Genomic DNA, 20,980 nt, shown 5'->3' with positions numbered 1-20,980 from the left:
TTTTGCTCCATTTATTTAACTTTCACTCTCTGTTTCTACTCTTATTTTCATTTGATGCTCCATAAAGGATGCACCTTACAGGGTTACCTGTTTCCCAAGGACAAACCTCCAATTATCGACATAACTAAGTGGTCCCAACTTGACCTCTCTGGGCCATTTAAATTATAGATGTCCTTGGTTACCTCTCCATAATGTGTACTCTCTCTCTTTCTTTCTTTTTTTTTTTAATGGAACCATGCATGCAGAGAGTTTGTGCTGTGTGCTGTGCCTAGTTGCTCAGTCGTATCCAACTCTTTGCAACCCTGTGGACTGTAGTTCCGCCAGGCTCTCTGTCCATGAGGATTCTCCAGGCAAGAATACTGGAGTGGGTTGCCATGCCCTCCTCCAGGGCATCTTCCCAACCCAGAAATGAAACCCAGGTCTGTCACATTAAAGGCAGATTGTTTACCATCTGAGCCACCATGGAAGCAGAGAGTTTACTTAATTCTAATTTCTGCTTAGTGATACACTGTTATCATCTGTGTATGTGAAGTCTGTCTCATTCAATTACTTATGTTTTTTATTTTATTTCTCTTACCTGATAATTTTCTCTTTTACAAAAGCACCCACTTCTACTAGGTTTGATAGATATCTTTGAATTTTTATCTTTATAAAATATGTACTTTTATTTATATTGGTTCTAAATTTAAAAATTTTATTAATAAAAATCTGTTTAATATTTTCACTGCACAGTTTTTAAGAGCTCTCCATGATATTCAGTATAGGTGTCTCTTGTGTTTTCTAGATATTGGATAATACTTGATGGTATGCAACAAACATATTTTAATCATTTTTTTCCTCCTTTCACTCTCAAAAGCATGGGTACTTAACTTACTATGGGAATGTCCTTTGTTCAAATAGTAAATAATTAATCTTGGCAGAGTAGAGCAGGAAGTTCTTTTTGCTGGTTGATAAACCAAGACCTGGCTCTGGGATACCTTTTGATATTCACCTGTAAATACATTACAGCTCTAACTTGGAAGGATTTATCAGCTTTTTACTTTTAGCCTTGTTTCCCATTAGAAATGTGGTACCTCAGTGTATTTCTCTTTATCCTTAAATGAAGAGCAAAGTGGATAATTCTTTCAAGTACTTATTTTTAACAGAGTTCTCCATCTGTTTTTCCTTTTTCTAGTGGCAAATGGACACATTCTCATGTATTCAGTTAAGTTCTGGCTTCTATAAAAAATGTATAATTCCAACAGAGTTTTTTCCAGCATCAGTAAATTCTTGGGAGGTAAGAATCACGCATGTATTTCACAAGTAAGAGTTAAGACATGTAATTCCATCTGCAAATAGATAATTAAAAATAGGAAATTAAAAACTGTGCACCAAAGCACACTACCAGTAGAGTAAAAGGAAACCTGTAGAATGGTGGAAAATATTTACAAACCATACTCTGCTAAGAGATTGACACTGAGATATATAAAGGACTCCTACCACTCAACACCAAATAAACAACCCAATTAAAAATGGGCAAAGAAATCCAATAGACATTTCTCCAAATAATATATAGAATGATCAATAAGCACATGAAAGGATGCTTACTATCAGTAATCATTAAGAGACACAAATCAAAACCACAGTGAAATATAATTTAACACAAATTCAGGGGTAGTAAAAACAAAATAAAAGCAAAAAGTAAACATTGGAGAGGAGGTGGAGAAGTTATAACCCTTGTGCTTTGCTTGAGGGAATGCAAAATGGTGAAATCTCTGTGGAAAGCAGTGTGGTTATTCATCAAAAAAAAAAAAAAGAATAGAATTACCATACGATCCTCCAATTTTACTTCTGGGTTTATTCCCATAAGAACTGAAAGTAGAGTCTCAAAAAAATGTTTAACACCTATGTACATAGCAACATTATGCACAAAAGCTAAAAGGTAGAAGTCACCCAAGTGTCCATTAATGGATGATTGGATAATCGAAATATGTGTATACACACACACACAGACACACAATGAAATATTATTCAGTTTTAGAAAGGAATAAAATTCTGACACATACTACCAAGTGGATGAAACTATAGTACATGAAGCTGAGTGAAAAAAGCCTGGACAAATATTGAATAATTCTACTTATTTAACACATTATTGACTGGAGACATGTTACTACCACAGGCCTTAGTTTCTGCAAAAATCCCCCAATCAATAATGTGTTAAGGTACCTAGAGTAGTCAAATTCATAGACAAAAAACAGAATGGTGATTGCCAGGGGCTGTGGAGAGGGTGGAATGAAGGATAATTAGTGTTTAATTGGTATACAATTTCATTTTGGAAGATGAAAATGTTCTGGAAATGGATGGTGCTGATACCACAGTGTGACTGTACCGAATTTCACAGAACTTCATACTTACAAATGGTTAAAATGGTAAATTTTATGTTATATATATATTGTACCACAGGAAAAAGTATATAGTTTCATCTAAGATTAGAACAATCCTTTTTCTATGAGCTTTTGATAAAAAATCAGCCTTAGAAAAGCCCAGTAATATTCTTTTATCATTTGTTTTCCATAATCTCAAATCACAGCATTTTATCATGTCCCAATGAAAATAAACCTGATTAACTCATAGTGACAAAACACACATCGAAAGATTTTAGTTTTAGAGAAGTTCTGGCTTGTGAAGATGCTAATAATTTCATGTTTAAAACACATTTTGACTCTACATATTAGAGAATTAAGATAATGTTACTAATGATAAAAATAAGACCACTTTACCATTTACTTTTTAAAAAATATTTACAAATTTATCTTATATGCATTTTGTAATTTAATGATTGCATGGCCATAATCGATTTCCTAGAGCACTAATGCAGAGCAGGAAATCAAAATTATAATTCTTCAGTAGATATATTTGCCTTATTTTAGAAGTGAAGAGCTAAACAAAGAAATAATCAGTGACTTTTACAAAATTGCAGAGATGAGTTGTAAAACTAGATGTTTGTTCTGCTTTTCTGACACAAAATCCAGAAAATAATTTTAATTTTAGTTATATGGACAAGCCAGATAACATTTTATATGACTATTGCTCTGCCACCTGTCATAGTCATTTAATATAGTGACTATTAAAATATTTGAGGGAAATTATAATTTGAGGGTATTAAAGTGTTAGTTGATCATTTATGTCTGACTCTTTGTGACCCCATGGACTGTAGCCCTCCAGGTTCCTCTATCCATGATATTTTTCAGGCAAGAATACTGGAATGGGTAGCCATTCCCTTCTCCAGGGGATCTTCCTGATCCAGGGATCAAACCCAGGTCTTTTGCATTGCAGGCAGATTCTTTACCATCTGAGCCACTAGGGATATTCATTTTCATTTACTAGTACATTTAGGATGATAGAGAAGCTCTTTTATTTGATCATTTTTAGTTACATTGGTGGATTACTGCTCTTTTCTCTTCATTTTTACTTATCTTGATACATTGACAAATTTAACCAGGTTGATATAAAGATGCCTGTTGATTGCCACTCCTTAAGAGATCACCAAAAATAGTTTACTAGTTAAGCAAAATCTAAATTATTAGTTCTTCTGAAGTAAGAACAAACACTTTCCTGACAAAGTCTCAGTAGTGTCTAAGAAGAAATGCAAGGAAAAATATTTCTAAAATTATGGGGTATGCCTTGAGTGGTTTAGAAACTTCCTTAGAGAACACTGATTTGGACTGAGCAAGTTCTGTGGCATAATAAGTTTATGTTGGTGGACAGGGAGACGAGATCACTTGAGTGAGTCTTAATAAGTAAACTACTGTTTGAGATGCAAGCTGTGCCTGGTTAACAATATATGGTCTTGAAAGGAGAACTGTTTTCCCAGAGGAGCAAACTATTTTCCCAGACAGATTGGTTGCAGGAATTTTCTGAAGCAAAGAGTTACATTATTTATAGGTCTACTGGGTCATATACATTAGAAGGCAAATGTAGGAAGTCAAGAGATACTGGAGTATCAGGCAAGTTTGGCCTTGGAGTACAAAATGAAACAGGGCAAAGGCTAACAAACAGAGTTTTGTTGTGAGAACACACTGGTCATAGCAAACACCCTCCACCAACAACACAAGAGATGACTCTACACATGGACATCACCAAATGGTCATTACCAAAAACAGATTGATTATATTCTTTGTAGCCGAAGATGGAGAAGCTCTATATAGTCAGCAAAAACAAGACCTGGAGCTGACTGTGGCTCAGATCATCAGCTTCTTATTGAAAAATTCAGGCTTAAATTGGAGAAAGTAGGGAAAAAAAACACTAGGCCATTTAGGTATGACCTAAATCAAATCCCTTATGATTATACAGTGGAGGAGGATTAGACCTGGTAAACAGAGTGCCTGAAGAGCTATGGATGGAAGTTCATAACATAGTACAGGAGGCAATGACCAAAACCATTCCAAGAAAAAGAAATGCAAAAAGACAAAACGGTTGTCTAAGAAGCTTTACAAATAGCTGAGGAAAGAAGAGAGGTAAAAAGCAAGGGAGAAAGGGAAAGATATAGCCAACTAAATTCAGAGTTCCAAAGAATAGAGAGGAGAGATAAAAATGCCTTCTAAGTGACCAATGCAAAGAAATAGAGGAAAACAATAAAATGGGAAAGACTAGAAATCTCTTCAAGAAAATTAGAGATACCAAAGGAACATTTCATGCAAAGATGGGCACAATAAAGGACAAAAATGGTAAGGACCTAACAGAAGCAAAAAAGATTAAGAAGAGGTGGCAAGAATACACAGAAGAACTATAAAAAAAGGTCGTAATGACTGGGATAACCACGATGGTGTGGCCACTCACCTCGACATCCTGGAGTCAAGTGGGCTTTAGGAAGCATTACTACAAAGTTAGTGAAAGTGATGGAATTACAGTTGTTCAGTTCAGTTCATTTGCTCAGTTGTGTCCGACTATTTGTGACCCCATGGACTGCAGCACGCCAGCCCTCCCTGTCCATCACCAACTCCCGAAGTTTACTCAGACTCATATCCATTGAGTCAGTGATAAAACCAACCAGTTCATCCTCTGTTGTCCCCTTCTCCTCCTGCCGTCAATCTTTCCCAGCACCAGGGTCTTCTCAGTTCTTTGCATCAGGTGGCCAAAGTATTGGGATTTCAGCTTCAGCATCAGTCCTTCCAATGAGTATTCAGGACTGATTTCCTTTTGGATGGACTGGTTGGATCTCCTTGCTGTCCAAGGGACTCTCAAGAGTCTTCTCCAACACCACAGTTCAAAAGCATCAATTCCAGCTGAGTTATTTCAAATCCTAAAAGGTGATGCTATTAAAACACTGCATTCAGTATGTCAGAAAATTTGGAAAACTCAGCAGTGGCCACAGGACTGGAAAAGGTCAGTTTTCATTCCAATCCCAAAGAAAGGCAATGCCAAAGAATCTGGAAACGACTGTACAGTTGCACTCATTTTGTATACTAGTAAGGTTATGCTCAAAATTTTTCCTTCTAGGCTTCAGGAGTACATGAACTTAGAACTTCCAGATGTACAAAATAGGTTTAGAAAAGGCAGAGGAACAAGAGATCAAAATGCCAACATTCATTAGATTATAGAGAAAGCAAGGAAATTCCAAAAAGCATGTACTTCTTCTTCACTGACTACGCTAAAGCCTTTAACTGTGTGAATCACAACAAACTGTGGAAAATTCTTAAAGAGATGGGAATACCTGACCACATTACCTGTTTCCTGAGAAATCTGTATGTGAGTCAAGAATCAAGAATGAGAACGTAAGATGGAGCAACTGATTCACTGGTTCAAAATTGGGAAAGGGGTAAGATAAAACTGAAAACTCTACATTCAAAAAACTAAGATCATGGCATCCAGTCCCATTGTTTCATGGCAAATAGAAGGGGAACAAGTGGAAGCAGTGACAGATTTATTTCCTTGGGCTTCAAAATCACTGTGAATGTTTACTACAGCCATAAAATTAAAAGATGCTTGCTCCTTGGAATGAGAGCAATGACAAACCTAGGCAGCATATTAAAAAATAGAAACATTAGTTTGCCAACAAAGGTCCGTAGAGTCGAAGCTATAGTTTTTGCAGTAATCATATATGGATGTGAGTTGGATCACAGAGAAGGCTGAGTGCCAAATAATTAATGTTTTCAAATTGTGGTGCTGGAGAAGACTCTTGGGAATGCCTTGGACAGCAAGGAGAACAAACCAGTCAATCCTAAAAGAAATCAACCCTGAATATTCATTGAAAAGACTGAAGTGAAGCTCCATTACTCTGGCCACTTGACACAAAGAGGAGACTCACTGGAAAAGACCCTGATGCTAGGAAAGACTGAAGGCAGGAAGAGAAGAGAGTGGCAGAGGATGAGATGGTTAGTTAGTATCATTGAGTCAATGGACATGAATTTGAACAAACTCTAGGAGACAGTGAAGAATAGGGAACCCTGCAGTCCATGGGGTCACAAAGAGTCAGACCCAACTTAGTGACTGAACTTCAGTAACAACAACTGACTTATATTCCTGGGCAAGAATTTCCTAGAAGATATAGTTAAGTCATGCTGACACAAGTGGCCTTTGTTCTCTGTCCTAATGGTCAATTAAATAGATGTTGGCGGTGTCTGTTTTCAACCTGTTCCCAGAATCATTCCTCAGCCTGAGTTGAGGAAGTGATCAGCACAGCTCTGCAATCACTTTTTAAGGGACGGTGATCGTATATTAGCTTTCCAGTGGTGTTGATTTTAACCTCTATCAAGTTTATCTGTTCTTTTTGTTGGATGATTATTTTAAGAATAATTTAATTGGACTGCACAGTGGCATTTAAACCTCTAGAGATACCGGTTTTGAGAATTATATACAGGCAAATACTAACAGGATATTTATGGTTGGACTTTGTAGTCTACCTCTAACCCAGAAGCCAGGAGTGGTCAACTAAATGAAGAGAACAGAACTTATTTCCTATTAGAATTGTTGACAGAAAGAGCTGTGGGGGTATAAAACAAATGACCCAATTCTTCATTTCATCATTTCCTCGCTTTTCTCTTTGTTTTTTATACAGAGAAGTCTGTAATGATATCAGTACAATATTCTTCCCCTAAGATTCACATCTTTTCATTTAAAAGAAAAACTAAAATCTTATCTAAAGTGGCCTATTTTGATTCACTTTCTGTATAAGTTTATGAAAACTGCAAGGGAGGAATTCTATGGATATATTGACATTCTTCTTTCCCTGCTCCACTTTGCACTATAGCATAGCATAGATGCTAGCAACATAATTTGTGAGACCCAGTAAAAAATAACAATGTGAAACCCCTTGTTCAGAAATCTAGAAAGAAGTATAATTAAGCATACAAAAATAAAATATTGAAAAATATTTTTTTTGCTAATAAAACATACTAGGGTTAGTAGTAATACATGTGTAACAGCCTGTATTGATGTTCAATATGAGTGCTAATGCCAGAACAGGGATTTACCCCATTTAAAATGAATTTAACTTTGAGAGGCAATTGAGCTTTAGGGATTTATAGCTGCCCAGTATGGAAAGAAATTGGGTCCTAAAGAGAAGAAGAGCAGAGGGTACTGGAGAAGCACAGGAGAGGGGATGAGGACAAGTGGGATAAAGGCTGTTAGGTTCAAGTTGTGCTTTGGGAGATCTAAAATGGATACATTTGAATTTTTATGTTTTATCTGTGTCTTGGCTAAGAACTCTTTTTTAGGAAATAGTTTTTGAACCTGAATTTGTTTGAGGAGTTTCTTCATGCAAAGAAAAATTCATTCAACAGGTATTTTCAATTTTAATCCCTGTTTGCTTTAAGGTGCTGCTGTTATGGGCAAGTTTGTTAGTATTGGGCTTCCCTGGTGGCTCAGATGGTAAAGAATCCACCTGCAATGCAGGAGACTCAGATTCGATCCCTGGGTTGGGAAGATCTCCTGAAGAAGGGAATGGCAACCCATTCTAGCATTCTTGCCTGGAGAATCCCGTGTCACAAGGAGTGGGACACAACTGAGCAACTAACACTTCACTTCTTTGCTAGTATTAAAAATTCTCCCAAAGATCCACTATAATTATTCAACTTAGAAAGATAAGCACTAGAATTTGTGAAAAAACATGTAAGAAACAGAAATCTGGCCCAGATGGGATATTAAATCACATTGTGCTGAATTCAGTGAGTATCTGCCAATGGTTGGTAGAATAAGCTGTTGTTGCACTTTGTGTCTTGGAGACCTACATTAATAGTTGGCCCAACTGGAGAATGATGAATGGGCATTTCTTTGTAGATGGACTGCATTGAGAAGAGATCTCTTTCAGAACCATGCTGTCATAGAAAACAGGACAAGATGGAGGAAGGTTTTTATGAGAGATTTATAAGTGACCCAAGGCATCAGTCAAGAGGTATCTGAAAATACTAAAAACTAATGCTATAAATGTTCACCTTGTGATTGACCAGAAATAAAAGGAATGAAAATAGAAAACAAGTAGGGCAAAGAAATTGCTGAATAGTTGAGTTGTAAAGTTTAAAAACGGGTTGATTTGGATTCAAGCTAGAGCAAAAAGAAAGAAATCAGGCAGTAATATAGTTTCTTAGGCCCAGGGCCCCAGGGAAAACTAATCAGTGGCACTGTTTTAGATGTAGTCTGACTTATTCCTTCTAGAGTCTCCAGGGCTCCTAAGGTCTAACCTAGTAAGCTTTTTATGTGAGTGTGTAAACTAAGTTCTCTTGGTTATTATGCAGTATAATCCTCTGCTCTTATAGATCATGTTGGTGATACATGCTAATAAGGATTGCTGTTATCTCTCCTGTTGATGCCCAGCATGAGTGCCAGTGCCAGTGATATACTCCGGATTCTTTGCCAAAGCCATAAACCCAGTATCTTCTTGTTACCAGTGGTACTTGTAGGTTTTAGGCCTGATGCACAAAGGTCTTTCATTATCTTGCTTATATGTTCCTCTTAACCCCTAGTGACTTAGCATTATCTTTACTAGTTTAAAAGAGTTACTTTAGCTTTTACTCCTCCTAAGTTTCAAATGTGTTCATGGTGATCATGGTTTCATGGTGTTCATGGCTTGGACAAATCCAAGTATGATCATAATTTTCTTTTTTTTTTTAAGACTGAAGGTTTGTCATTGGGCCATACTTCAAGTTTCACTTTTCAAGATGTGTTCTCCAAGATTGTCTTTAGCCGCTCAAGCAGTTGGGTACCTGACAGGGTGTCCCACCTGGGCTTAACCATGCTATATCCGAATCCCAAGAATGAACCAATAGCTTAAGCAGGGGCTTAATAGTGTCCGGTTAAGAATGGAGGATGCTTTCCTGAGAGGTATGTTTGGATATAGGTTCATTCATGAGATTTCAGGAGACAGGACACAGAGGGAAAAGATACAAAGTATGATGTCATCAGGGGTTGCTGGTAAGAACAACTCTGATGGGGTATAGTGCCAGCAAGTAGAGACATTCTTTCCTCAGAGATGTGGGTCTGTGGGAAAGAAAGATAAACTGAGGCAGAGTAAGAGCATGTGGAAAGAAAAATGAACTGTCTCTAAGATATGGCACCTAAAAGAAGCTAGGTTGCTGTATGACTTTAGATGGATGTCAGTGCTTCCTCATATTTATTTATTTCCTGATATTTAAGGGAAATAAACAAAATAATTTGAATTAGATATTCTCCAAGTTTCTTTTCAGTCATCAAATTTAGTTCTTAAGAGAGTAACCAAATTAATCTGCCAAACTGGGTAAAGTCAGATTCTAAATATTCCATGCTTCTGACCTTCATGCAATCTATAATATAAAAATCCCCTTACTTTAATAAATTATTTTTTTTCCTCACTACTCTGTTTGGTAGATTAGATATGTAATTTTTTGGATGATACATAAGAAGTGGGATACTAAGAATTAATGGCTCTGTTGTATTTTCAATGACTTAAGTCCTAAGGACTAAACTTCTTTGATGTAGATCAAGAAGAGGGCTTCCCTGGTCGCTCAGTTGGTAAAGAATCTGCCTGCAATGCAGGAGACTTGGGTTTAACCCCTGGGTTGGGAAGATCCCCTGTAGAAGGGAATGGCTACCCACTATAGTATTCTTGCTTGGAGAATTCCATGGATAGAGAAACCTTGTTGGCTACAGTCCATGGGGTCACAAAGATCCCATGTATAGATCAGACACGCCTGTGTGAATAACACACACACACACACACTAACACACACACACCACACATACATAGCCAGAAGAACGTTAAATAAGGAGGTGGACTCTTTTTAGGGATATCTAAGGCATTTCATAAAGGTAGTAGAAGAGTCACAGATAGCTGAAGTCAAAGTAGTTCTGATTTCTACTATAGGAATTTTGTAGAAATGAGGTATACATATTTGGGAAGAGGAAACAGCAGCCAACACAATTTTGTGTCTGTGTGCTAAAAAGTTCTGGGGACAAACATACATTTTGTTGTCTGTGCAAAATAACACTGGGGCTAGGAAAAGATAACTTAGCCACTTTCTCTAGGAAATGCTTTCTTCTGAAAGCTAAGACTGTGAACCAATTTAAAAAGCACATAGTTTGAGCATCAGGCCTTGTTTCAGGACCTTAGCTTTGCTGTACCCTACAATCCAAAGCTCTTTCATTGTAAACTTTTCCTAGTTAAACCATTCTGGGTCTTGCAAAATCTACCTTAAAATCTGGCCCAAGCCCAGTCAGTATCCCTCTGCATGCATGCTTCAGTAATGTCCAGCTCTTTGCCACCCTATGGGACGCAGCCCACCAGGCTCAAGGCAAAAATACTAGAGCGGGTTGCCATGCCCTCCTCTAGAGGATCTTCCTGACCCAGGGATTTAACCTGCATCTCTTACCTCTCCCACATTGGCAGGTGGGTTCTTTACCACCAGCATCACCTGGGAAGCCCTCTTGTTTCCTCATTTTGAGACACCATTGATATGGTCAAATTCATGGTCTCTTTTTCTACAGTAAGTCTAACAAACTTAGCTTGGCTTGTTTAACAGGTGTTCCTTGTGCTATTTTGGAATATCACAGTTCACATCATAAATTTTATTAATTTGTAAAATCAGATGGTTAGTCTGTGTTATGAACTTCACTATAGCTAGTTTGTATTATAGTTTCCACAGCTAGAATCATGCTTTTCTAAAGAGCTTTATCTGTTCTGTGAAATGTTCAAAAACTCTTGGCCTTGGAAATATTTTCATATATGAAGATTTTTTTTGTTTTTTTTTTAACACTTCCAGCTTGGTTTAGCTCTCAAAACTAAGATTCTGTAGTTATTTGTCTTTAAGTTAAACAAGAAAGAAACAAAAATGGTAAAAAGCTTTCTCTTTCAAATCCTCCCCACACATTTTGTCATTTCCCCTCTATTAACTCTGTCCTAGGGTTGAGAAGCAGACAGCTTCCTGAACTCTCATTAACATATTGCACTGAAAGCTTGGACTCTGGCTGCAGCTTGTTAAATTTATTGACTAGAAGTCCCTTGAGCTACGGAAAGCTCTGACTTAACTGTTTGAGAGATGCCACATTTAGCCAACTGAAGCTTTTTAGTTTCTACCATTTTTCCCACAAACAATTTATCTTACCTATTTTTCCTTAAAAGAAAAGAAAAACACTTATTACAATATACTGGTTGTTTCATTTGCTTAAAATATACAAACAAAAAGGAGAGATGACTTAGGAGAAAGCTCCAGGGATGCATCTACTACAAAGCCATCTGAGGAATTAACCAAAGACTGTAAATTTGGACAGATTGTTCTTTGGCTGCAGCAAGCTCTATACTGGAGCTAGTGAACTAGTGAGCCAGTACAAAGATTTGTTTTCTAACAACCTTAATACTTCTTTTCTGCAAGAAAGCCCTGAAGTGTGGATAGTCAATCTATTTTTGAACCTGGATGTAAAATAAACAAGAAAGCAAAGGAATAACAACAATAAAGTATCCTGAGAAGCCTGATTTATTTTTCACAATGCATAGGAATATGGGTTTGTTCTTGCCTCCACTAACATTAGAACCTACACCCTTCACCTCCCAAGAAGGAGATTGGGGAACTTGGGGTACTCCTTTCTTGATGGGCCTGCCTCTGCTCTCAAACACTACAAAGGAATGGTTGGGTTAGCTTACTCAGAATGATAGAGTCCTGGGGATAATGGCGGTGATTGAGTGGCTGGGATAGGTTTATTGACTTAATTGCTTCTCTAAACATATTTTTTACATTGGGACCTACAGAATGGACCGTACAGAGCAGGAGTCCCTAACCTTTTTGACACCAGGGACTGGTTTCATGGAAGAAAATTTTTCTGTGAACTGGAGAGGTGGGGGATGGTTGTGGATAATTCAAGTGCATTACATTTATTGTGTACTTATTTATATTATTATTACATCAGCTCCACCTCTGATCATCAGACATGAGATCCCAGATGCTGGGGACCCTTGATATAGAATAAATTAAGGCCGGACTTCAAATACAAAGGAATTAATTTTGTCACCTGTTTCTCGTGTTCGATTTATGATCCTCAGAGATATTATTGTTTATTTTTTCTTTACCCTATATGTATATTCCCCCCCCCATTTATACCTTAGTTGTCATCTGTGTCCTTGTCATGTGTGCAGAAATGAAGGCATGTTGTTAAGTCTTCACTGACCAATTTGATTGGTAATTCTTTGCCAAGTTCTGAAGTTATTTAAACCAGTACCCAATATTTTAAAATGGAAAATTGTCATAAAGAATTCTGATCTGTTCTAAAAAAATAGATTACTTCAAAATACTGAGTTTATATTCTCACATGGCAACAATTGCCTGGGTTGGTGAGGCTGATTTTTTTTATTTAGGGCTGAGTTCACAAACCATTGTACCAATATCTTCATTTGCAGCACTCAGTAGATTTGGTAAGAATGACTAAACAGTATTTTATGTTTCCAGTCAGTTACATTGGTCCAAAATGGTAAATGCTTTCAGGAAATTGAACTAGAGAAGTTTTCATTGACAGCATGGACTTCAAATAAAGGAGTTGATTTAAATAAAATTTCTTCCTCCCTCCTTTTCTTTCTTTCTTTCTCCTTCCTTCATCCCTCCCTCTTTTCCTCGCTGCCTTCTTCCTTCCTACTTTCCAAAAACATATTGAGGCTCTTCTGTGTCCATGATTCTCTTCTGTGTCCATGATTTTCTGCTAGAATGGCAAATGGAGTGGTAGGTTAAACACATATATACATGTTCATATTCATGTAAGTAACTATATAAACTATGATAGGAGCAAGGAGAAAAATCTGTAAGGTGTTGTGACAATTTAATGATGTAGCCTCAGTCACACTGAAATATTAGATGACTCTTTTACAATGTAGCATTTAAGGTAAATCTAGAAAAAAAGCAGTAGCTTTTCAGGTAAACATTGGACAGTAGATCATTTTCTTTTTCTCTCTTTTTTAAAATTGATGTATAGTTGATTTGGAGCTGCCCTTGTGGCTCAGCAATAAAGAATTTGCCTACCATTGCTTGCCAATGCAGGAGGCGTGGGTTTGATCCCTGGCTTGGGAAGACCCTCTGGAGAAGGAAATGGCAATCCACTCCAGTGTTCTTGCTTGGAGAATCCCATGGGCAAAGGAACCTGGAAGGCTACAGTCCATGGGGTCACAAAAGTGTCAGATACAATTTAGTGACTAAACAACAAATAGATGATTTACAAAGTTTCAGGTGTACCAACAAAGTGATTCAGTGTGTTTCTTTTACGAGATTGTTTTCCACTGTAGGTTATTATAAGATATTGAATATAGTTCTCTATGCTGCACAGTAGGTCCTTTTTTATCTATATTATATATAGTAGTGTGTATCTGTTAATCCCAAATTTCTGATTTATACCTCCCTTCTCCCCTTTGGTAACCATAAATTTTGTGTTCTATGTCTATGGGTCTATTTCCATTTTGTAAATAAGTTCATTTGTATCATTTTTAAGATTCCACATACAAGTGATGTCATATGAATGTCTTTCTGTGTCTGATTTACTTCACTTAATATCATTATTTCTAGGACTGTCCATGTTACTACAAATGATGTCATTTTTTCATAGTTGAGTAATATTCCATTGTGTATATACACAACTCCATCATCTTTATCCATTCATCTGTTGTTGGACATTTAGGCTGCTTCCATGTCTTGGTTATTGTAAATAGTGCAGCAGTGAATATTGCGATGCATGTATCTTTCTGAAGGAGACTTTTCATTAATAGAAACAGTAGGCATTACACAAGAAAGGGTGTAGCTCAGAAGGAAACTTTTGAAAGGTTGCTGTGACTGATATGTCATGAGCAAAATAATGGCACAACTGGGATTGTCACATAAAATGCAGGACACTTGGCTAAATTCAAATTTCAGGTAAGAATGTGTAATTAAATTTCTGAGTATGAGACCCATTGTTTATCTGAAAACTTAGACATGCCCTGAGACTGTAGAGAAAGAGAACAGCCAGGTGAGGCAACAAGTTGGAAATTACTTTAAGAACTTTTATTTTCAGTTCAGTAACAATTGGTTTGAGCAGGTGAAAGATGGTACAGTTTATAATTTAAAAATTTCACTCTTCTGCTCTATTTAGAGGGGAACAAAGGGGTAAGAATGGAAGCAGAAAGACAGTAACAGGGTTGTTGACAGAATTCAGTTTAGAAAACAAGGTGTCAGCCTGGCACTGTGGCAGTAGCAATGCAAGAAAGTGGTTTGAATGTAGATATTTTGTGGAAATACATACAATCAGGAAGGCTTGGATGAGTGGCAAAGAGGAGATGAAATCATCAAAGATGGTTCTGGTGGGAGGATAAAGGAACCATACACTAAAATATAGATATGCCAATTTTTGGAAAATGTTTGAAAGGGAATTTTCAAAAGTTAATACTTGTCCACATTAAATTTGGGATGCTCATAAGATGTTCAAGTATAGATGTCAGGTTAGCAGATGGATATGTAGGTCTGAGGCTGAAAAAAGTGCTCTGGGCTAAAAATATAAATATGTCTTCAGTCAGATTATAATAGAACAGACATAACAGAGTTAGTTGCTATTTTGTTTGGCTTGCTTAAATCGCTATTTCAATTACTTCCTTCTGGGAATGTACCTTGTACTTTTGATGGATAATTGGGAAGCAATCTGGTTTAATCTGGAAAATATTTAAAGAAACATTTCATAGGGTGAGTTATCATAAAAATGGCAATCTGTTCTCTTTTGAATTTTCCTTTCTTTCTATTTCCAAGGGTGATCACCTAAACTTGTTCTTCCACGTGGGAGAGAATGGCAGCCCACGTGCCACCCCATTGTCTCCTAGCATGCATGGACCAGGGCATCAGGCTGATTATTCCTGGGGTAGTGTGCAGGGCTGCTTGAAGGAGGGAGAGACGGGAAATTTGTATATTTTTAGACGTTTTTTGAAAGTCCAGGTCAAAAATTATCAGAAAGTAAATGAAAGAATTTGAGAGCAGTTTCAGGGGATTGATAGAACCTCAAAGCTAACTGAAGATGAACTCCAAGGGCAGAGGATGATTCGAGACTTAGTCTTGTGGTTTTTCTTCCACATGTTATAGAGCTAAAACACAGAGCATTTCTCAGTTATTTCTAGCAGTAACTCAGGCAAAAAGGCTAGCTAGCTAATGGAAAATGTCAGAGGTAAAATTCAGGAATTTCTGAAAGCTCTGGATGCAGCTGTTGGATCTAGAGATATAATGGAATCCAGGGAGGCTGGATATTGCATTATCTCACACATGGAGACAAACAGCTGTCTTTATGTATCATTTTTTGAAATGGTAGGGGATATGCCATTAATTATGATCTCTTAGTTTAGGAACAATCGTGGACATGAGAACTTGAAATTAGGGAAGATTAAAAATGGTAAAAGTAGCGTTTGTTTTCTACCTTTCTCTCTGTCTTTGAGATTAAAGTCCTGAATTCTCACAAAGTTTTATTTACCTGTTCTGTTAATAATGGGTTGATCTTCTTACATCTTAAAAAAGCTATCCTAAGTATTTATTATCTTTATTATATAGAAATGTTTAGAGGGGGTACATGGTGGGTTGTGCATGATACTATTTCAACTTGAGGGAATTCCAGTATTTTGTTTTTTTGATCATTTTTATTGAACTCATGTGTAGCACATTATGTTCAGAAAATTTTAAAACAATTTATTAGTTACTTTTCAACATGCCTCTTTGAGACAGGTAGGTAGCTAGTTTTATATTACACAAATTTTCAGGGTCATACTGTGAAACAAGCAAGTTGCATGATATGACTTTTGTTCTTTCAACAAAAATTGCATATCCCCTTGTTTTCATAGGATTCCAATTTAAGTTGAAAAAAAGAACTTATTAAAAATGCAGGAATTCAATAAAATAATAATTGTACACTTCAAAAATGAGTAAATTAAATTTCAACTATATATTACATTAGAATCAATATTTTATATGAATAATAAATATATTTTAGAGAATTTAGGACTATGACATATACCAATTATAATGGCTTTGTAGAGGGGACCACTTAAGAGGAAAGAGGTGAATAATTTGACCTTCTTTGTCTTAAATCAAGATTAACAAAATCCATATAGCAGTTGTTTCTTTTCAAAATATCATTTTGAATACTCTATTGAAATTCATTATATAAAAAATACAGAAAATGAACTAGCCTCTAATTAATATTTGCAATAATTTCCTTTTGTTCCTTGCAGTTAGTCAAGATCTTCACTAAGTGAAGATTGTTCACAGAATCATGAATGTTCTGTGTATTTCATGTTATGCATATACATTTGAATAGAGATTACTGTTAAGTCAAATCAAAATAAACATGAATCTCTAAGTCACTTTCAAGATTTAAGGGTCAATCTAAAGATTTAGCTATCATGACATGAACATTTTGACTCATCTTAACATATTTGACATACTTCTTTCCTTAAAATCTCAAGAATAACATACCCAGATTAACCAACCAGGTAGTGCCACAACTATTTTAGCTCAAGCAAATGGCACACTTTCTCATTCTCTGAAATTAAATAACTTGGATGAATGCTTTTAAAATTCTCACACATAATTATTTTGAGTTGTAAATTCTTAGTTGGAGATGATATGTGCATGCTAAGTTGCTTTAAGTTGTGTCCAACTCTTTGCGACCTTGTGGACTGTAGCCCACCAGGCTCCTCTCTTCATGGGATTCTCCAGGCAAGAAGGCTGGAGTGAGTTGTCATGCCCTTTTCCAGGGGATCTTTCCAACCCAGGAACAGTACTTGTATCTCTTATGTCTCCTGCATTGACAGGTGGGTTCTTTACCACTAGTGCCACCTGGGAAAGACAGGTAATAGGATATAGTGAAGAAGCAACTCACTGAAGTAGCCAATGGAAAGAAAGGATTCATGCTGATTCTTTGGGATGAGCTCATATGCACACATACTTTAAAATAATACTGATAATAGCAGTAATTATATTAATAATGGTAATAATGATGACAATATAGACATTTTTATAGTTTTTTTATTCTAATATGGCTCTTACTACACCTCTACAACATTCAAAATAATGTTACACCCTTTCTTATATGATCCTCATTGTAAAATGTGGGTGTTGTTTCATCATTAAATTTAGACTTAATGAAGAAACATTTAGAGCTAGGCTATTCATATATGGAGAAGGCAATGGTACCCCACTCCAGTACTCTTGCCTGGAAAATCCCATGGACGGAGGAGCCTGGTAGGCTACAGTCCATGGGGTCGCTAAGAGTCGGACACGACTGAGCGACTTCACTTTCACTTTTCCCTTTCATGCACTGGAGAAGGAAATGGCAATCCACTCCAGTATTCTTGCCTGGAGAATCCCAGGGATGGCGGAGCCTGGTGGGCTGCTGTCTATGGGGTCACACAGATTTGGACACGACTGAAGCGACTTAGTAGTAGTAGTAGTAGTAGTAGTAGTAGTATTCATATTTATTTGATTTAGAAATGGCAAGTTTGATATAATTGTATCAAACAATTGACAGATAGTTTGATCAATATGGATAGTTGATTCAATGGCTAGTTGGATGGATAGTTGGTTCAATGGCTTCCCAGGTGGCACAAAAATCCACCTGCCAATGCAGGAGATGTAAGAGACCCGGGTTTGCTAGGATTCCTGGGTTGCTAAGATCCCCTGGAGGAGGAAATGACAATCAACTCCGGTATTCTTGCCTGGAAAATTCCATGGACAGAAAAGCCTGGAGGGTTACAGTCCATGGGCTTACAAACAGCTGGACACAGCATGCTCACTCACCAGTTGGTTCAATATATCAGTTGTAGGGAATAAGATTCAGCATTTTGAGAAATTCTACAGGTGTTTCTGTTATACAGTTTGTGTAAATTTATATAGACTGAAAGTAACACAAAATCAGAGTTGATTTCTGTTAATCAATTGTTGTCCAATTTATGAGAATTATTGAATTGACTCTGTTTCCTTGTATTTCAATTCAAGGAGCAACAAATGTGGCATAAAGACCCATTATCAAACTTCTGGTGCTGTTTTAGATTGTATTAGTAGTTTTCTGCATCATATCTCTTTTTGAAATAATAAGTATAACAATTCTTGACCTGCCTCCTGAGAAATCTGTATGCAGGTCAAGAAGCAACAGTTAGAACTGGACATGGAACAACAGACTGGTTCCAAATCAGGAAAGGAGTACATCAAGGCTATACAATGTCACTCTGCTTACTTAACTTATATGCAGAGGACATCGTGCAAAATGCTGGGCTGGGAGAAGCACAAGCTGGAATCAAGATTTCTGGGAGAAATATCAATAACCTCAAATATGCAGATGACATCACCCTTATTGCAGAAAGCGAAGAAGAACTAAATTGCCTCTTGGTGTACGTGAAAGAGGAGAGTGAAAATGTTGTCTTAAAACTCAACATTCAGAAAACTAAGATCATGGCATCTGGTCCCATCACTTCATGGCAAATAGATGGGGAAACAGTGGAAACAGTGACAGACTTTATCTTTTGGGCTCCAAAATCACTGCAGATGGTGATTGCAGCTATGAAATTAAAAGACGCTTGTTCCTTGGAAGAAAAGTTATGACCAACCTGGGCAGCATATTAAAAAGCAGAGATATTACTTTGCCAACAAAGGCCCGTCTAGTCAAGGCTATGGTTTTTCCAGTAGTCATGTATGGATGTGAGAGTTGGACTATAAAGAAAGCTGAGCACCAAAGAATTGATGCTTTTGAACTGTGGTGTTGGAGAAGACTCTTGAGAGTCCCTTGGACTGCAAGGAGATCCAACCAGTCCATCCTAAAAGAAATTAGTCCTAAATATTCATTGGAAGGACTGATGCTGAAGGTGAAACTCCAATACTTTGGCAATTTGATGCGAAGTACTGACTCTTTTGAAAAAAGACCCTAATGCTGGGAAAGATTGAAGGCAGGAGGAGAAGTGGATGGCAGAGGATGAGATTGTTGGATGGCATCACTGACTCGATGGACATGAGTTTGAGTAGGCTACAGGTGTTGGTGATGGACAGGGAAGTCTGACGTGCTGCAGTCCATGCGGTCGCAAAGAGTCGGACACGACTGAGCAACTGAACTGGACTGAACTGATACTTGAATAATAATGATAAATCTACCATTTGTTGATTGCTTCCCATACTCTGTGAATGTTAATTCTCACAATATTCTGCTAGATATGTATTATTACAGTTTTATATATGGTGATGGAGCTGAAAAAGGACCTAGGTAGAAAGTGGATGCATAGTGTCCCTGGTATATGCTTTGCTTTCAGGTGGGCGGGCAGCCTGGAACTTTCCTTAACAGTGCAACACTTTCTCCTTTTCTTTTTACTCATTTCCACTCCGGCTGGGAATAGACTTGTGTGGCCCCTGTTTGTCCTGGGGCGTCTTTGCAGAATTGTCACTTTCCTGTGGAAGAGGGGGGCTTCCCTGGTAGCTTAGCTGGTAAAGAATCCACCTGCAATGCAGGAAACCCTATTTTGATTCCTGGGTTGGGAAGATCCCTGGAGAAGAAATAGGCTACCCACTCCAGTATTCTTGGGCTTCCCTGCTGGCTCAGACGGTAAAGAATCTGCTTGTAATGTCAGAGACTGGAGTTCAATCCCTGTGTGGTCAAGATCCCCCTGGAGAAGGGCATGGCAACCCGCTACAGTATGCTTGCCTGGAGAATCCCCATAGACAGAGGAGCCTGGTGGGCTACAGTCCTTGGGATTGCAAAGAGTGGGACAGACTGAGTGAGTAAACAACAGAAAGGGCAGAGACCAGAATTTGAACGCATGTCTATTTGTCTTTGTAGCCTGAGGTTTGCTTGCTTGTTTGTTTTCTCTATAGCATTAGAATCTGTTTCCAATATAAACCATACTTTTTTAATAGTATAGTAAATTGTAAATCATTTTATAGATATTACTTAATTTATCTTCACAACAAAACCATGGGCTAAGTTTGCTAGCTAAACCAACATTAAGATTCTGTTTTGAGATCCAAGAGTTTAAATCCCTTTCTCAAGTTCAAATATTTAGGTTTTAAATTAAATTCAGTTTAAATTCTGGTCTTCTAATGTCTTTTTTATCTTCTCTTGAAGACGGAGCACCTACTTTGTACAAAGAACTAGAGAAATATAAAGATACAGAAAGTGCTGCCCAGAAGTAATAAAGGGGCTTCTGCATGTAGGTAAGACTTACATACTTTTAATTAGCAATGCTAGGAAATACTCTACATGCATAAAGACAGAAAAAGCAATAGAAGTTCAGAAGGAAAAAAGTGTGTTTGTGTGTGTGAGAGTGTGTTTATGTGATCAGAGAGGTAGAACTTGAGCTGATTCTTTAAAGAGGGGTAGCTTTTGATAGAAATGGGTGTCTATTGTAAATTAGGTATAGGGAAAGAGATGAGTGGTATCTGTGTGGCAAAGGGCTTTTATCTTTGATTATCCTCCCTGGCAATAAAATTGAAACAAACAAAAACCCCACAAAGTTTGATAGGAATCTCCAGTGAGTCATTCTTCTCAGGTATAAATACTTCTCAGAGGT

General features: G+C 37.2%; 1 long non-coding RNA gene across 2 annotated transcripts in view; it reads left to right on the top strand.

Annotated features, from left to right (window-relative positions):
- Window positions 1–20,980, top strand: part of LOC145538635 (uncharacterized) — a 520,942-nt gene that overhangs the window by 295,599 nt on the left and 204,363 nt on the right. Inside the window, exon 5 of one of the 2 annotated variants that reach the window (XR_014077111.1) lies at window positions 20,536–20,624. This is a non-coding gene — a long non-coding RNA (uncharacterized LOC145538635). The remainder of the gene's footprint in view (window positions 1–20,535; window positions 20,625–20,980) is intronic. The other variant, XR_014077110.1, reaches the window with a different exon arrangement.

The sequence above is a fragment of the Giraffa tippelskirchi genome, chromosome 2, assembly GCF_054371585.1.
Source record: "Giraffa tippelskirchi isolate mGirTip1 chromosome 2, T2T-mGirTip1v1.2.pri, whole genome shotgun sequence".
Taxonomy (NCBI): domain Eukaryota; kingdom Metazoa; phylum Chordata; class Mammalia; order Artiodactyla; family Giraffidae; genus Giraffa; species Giraffa tippelskirchi.
The sequence above is the reverse complement of the archived record's forward strand: the minus strand, read 5'-3'. Positions and strand labels throughout refer to the sequence as shown.